General features: G+C 40.2%; 1 protein-coding gene across 1 annotated transcript in view; it reads left to right on the top strand.

Moving 5' to 3' along the window:
* Positions 1-757: 757 nt before the first annotated feature.
* LOC107657097 (complement C1q tumor necrosis factor-related protein 4-like) overlaps positions 758-3,284 on the top strand; it is an 8,114-nt gene continuing 5,587 nt past the window's right edge. The window contains exon 1 of the mRNA XM_016445102.1: positions 758-946. The gene's annotated coding sequence lies outside the window, so the exon portion shown is untranslated. The remainder of the gene's footprint in view (positions 947-3,284) is intronic.

The raw sequence follows: 3,284 nt of genomic DNA, 5'->3' as shown, positions 1-3,284 counted from the left end.
TTAAATTTCACATCTGAATGAACATCTTCAAATCAATTACGCAAGAAGACCCTACTGTATAATAACTAAATATAGCTATTATTGTCCCAAATGCTCATCTTCCAGAGACTAGATACAAGCATTCATCGTGACAAATAATGAGAGAGGGCCAGAATGAATGTTATGGAAACAGATTAATCCGCTCAATGCCAGAATGGTCAGGATGGGGTGGAGGGAACTGCTGGGAACAGTGTATATATATATATATATATATATATATATTGCAAACAATGTAAAGTGGAATAACGAACAAAATCCGTCTCTTACTCTGTGTAAAATGTCACTCCTCTGGGACTCTGAGTAATGACTATGATTATGTGCAGAGGTGTGAAATTACCACAATTGTTGTGGCAAAACTAAAACCTGTGTGTATTTATTACAGTCTGCCATTGCACTTGGGTCTTGTGAGAAAATACACTTGCATACATAAGAATAATACATACAACCGTTTTCATATTAAGTGCGCATAAACACATGCAGATTCGCAAAATAAGATCATAAGAGATCATCATGCCCAGTTTGGCTTGCTCTTAAACAGATGTTTGCTCATGGACAACAGGCAACACCCCCTGGAGTCTTCCTATTGATAGTCCTTCCAGAATGGCTGTTCGTTAGACTGCTCCAGAGTCCCCCAATCAGCTTGCAGCTCCCCGATTGCTCTTAAATCCTCCAATGACTGTATTGGCGAGTGTGTGTGTGTGTGTGTGTGTGTGTGTGTGTGTGTGTGTGTGAGTGTGAGAGAGAGTGTGCACGCATGAATGTGTGGGTGTGTGCTGCACCAGACATCAGCAGCAGCAGGTTGAGAGAAGAACAGAATAAGGGGAGAGAAAGAAAAAGAGAAAGACACTTCTTCATTCAGTCCTCTGAGAGAACTTCAAGACAGCTTCCTGAAGCTCTGACCACACAGGTAAGAACAACAGCATTAGGATGTGGTTATCTTGTGATGCAGTGGCGATTGCACCCAACCGCTTTGTATTCCTCTTTTATCTGATCGGTGTAAACACTCTATCAGAGGTGCAAACTTATACGATTGGTCTTATACCTCTCTGTGCTGCAATTGTCCAGATGTGTTACTGCCATTTAATGACCATATGAGATGAGGGGAATAGATCTACTTTTGTGATAATGCTCTACAGTTCTCTCTGATGCTGATGCTGCTATTGTTGAATATAGCAGAGAGCAGAGCTGCAACAGAGGTAAACCTTTGGCTGAACGCTTTGAAAACAGCACATGTGGGGTTGATACTGACAAAGCCAGGTTGTACGCTCTCCACGCTCATATCTACATCACATCGGGACAGCGTGAGCGAGGGAGAGCGACAGAGAGGCTCTTTGTTGCTAATAGTGATCTGATACGCATCTGCACTGCCAGGGAGATTTCCCCGAAGACACTAAAAACCCATTCAGCTTCCACATACATGTGTGTGTGGAATAAGAAACTGAATATTTATACAGATAAACTTGTATGAAAAATTGTATGAAATGACTATCTGGCTTCCCGATAAATGTCCGTGTCCCTATTTATAGATGTTAGCATGTAGGTTAAGATAGAGGAAGGGTATTGCACGTTTCCATGGCAAAAATCAAACACTAAAGCACATGCGGTTCTATTCACACCATAAGTCAAAGATGTTTTATTGTGCAAGGATCACTGTAAATGAAAACATTAATTAGCTTTGATTCATATCCACAGCATGTTTAATTGGATGTGTGGAGAGTGAATGCATAGAGTCTATTGTAAGGACACATAACACTGATTTTATTATACAATTCCTGATGTATACAGCATACATATTTATAGCATAGTTTCAGAATAATTTCTTAGCTCTATACAATTACTGTAAATATTTTTAACCTTTTTGAGTGCAGAATGGTGTATTTGTTTGAGGAGTTGTTATTAAGGACATTTAAATAATTTTTAGTTTTTTGCTTGTGGCATTGAGATGAGTAATAAGATGATAGTCTGAGTGAGAGGTATTGTTATTTATGTTTATTTTCACAATAGGTTGTGCATGATGTATTTTGCCGTAGTTTAACCGAAGAGGTGTTGTGTTTTTATTGGCAGCAGGTTGTTCGTACACTGGGTCATTACCCATGTCACAGATGACAGATTACACACACACATACAGGGCAGCAGGCGAGCTGTGCCGTTACCCAACTTTATTCAATTTGACTGCTGCAGATTACACAGTGAAATATTGAAGCAAGAATAATATTCAAATTGATAGTAGTTCAATTTACAACCACTTAGTAGTCTAATGGAATGCTGTAACTGTGGAGAATGACTGATTCTGTCTGTCGCTGGGAGTTTCTGGAGACGCCAGATGTCGGGTACAAGCCCTCATTACACACACAGAGTGGTGACTGTCATCGTCCCAATATTTAAATGTCTCCTCACTTGGCTTTCATCTTCCTCCTGTTCTACTTCTGTCGTTGACTTATAAAACGTATCTTTTTTGTTTCTTTTTTTCTTCTGATCTCCAGCACCTATATCCTACCCTTCTGTAAAGACTTCTGTATTTTGTCTGTGTGTGTTTGAGATTTATTAGAGTGTGCTGCCAGAATAGAGGGTGTGTGCATGGCTGAATGGTTCAATGAAAGTGGCAGTATCAGAGTGTGGTACCAAAGGCTGTTAGGGAAAGAGAAAGAGAGAGGAGATAACTGGGCCCCGGAGCATAAACTCACAGGCACTACACTCTTCAGTGTATGCTGATACTCCACAGACCCTAATTAAACACCACAGTCGTGTCACACACACTGCCCCTCATGTGCTGAGTGGAGTTTCACAAGCAAACTGAGGCCAAGTGTGTCCACTCCTCTTTACCTGCAATCACATTTTGCTTTATATCACTTCAGTGCTCCTGTTGATGAATGTTAGTATTTCCTGTGATAAAAGCGATTATGTCCACAGGCTGGAGTGTCAATAATGTATTGCCTCTTTCAGCAAAAGCTTTGTGAATGCTACAGGCCACCTAGTATCGGTCCATGGGGAAACGTCCATTGGTGTCTGTGTGTATATTGTTGCTATAGCACAATTTTTGTGATATAAGGGGGCATTTACACTTAGTCACTTAATGTGTTTTACATAGCTTAAAGGGATAGTTTACCCAAAAAAGAAAATTTGATGTTTATCTGCTTACCCCCAGGGCATCCAAGATTTAGGTGACTTTGTTTCTTCAGTAGAACACAAACAAAGATTTTTAACTCAAACCGTTGCAGTCTGTCAGTCATATAATGGAAGTGAAC

This window comes from Sinocyclocheilus anshuiensis, unplaced genomic scaffold, assembly GCF_001515605.1.
Source record: "Sinocyclocheilus anshuiensis isolate Anshui unplaced genomic scaffold, SAMN03320099.WGS_v1.1 scaffold944, whole genome shotgun sequence".
Lineage (NCBI taxonomy): Eukaryota > Metazoa > Chordata > Actinopteri > Cypriniformes > Cyprinidae > Sinocyclocheilus > Sinocyclocheilus anshuiensis.
The sequence above is the reverse complement of the archived record's forward strand: the minus strand, read 5'-3'. Positions and strand labels throughout refer to the sequence as shown.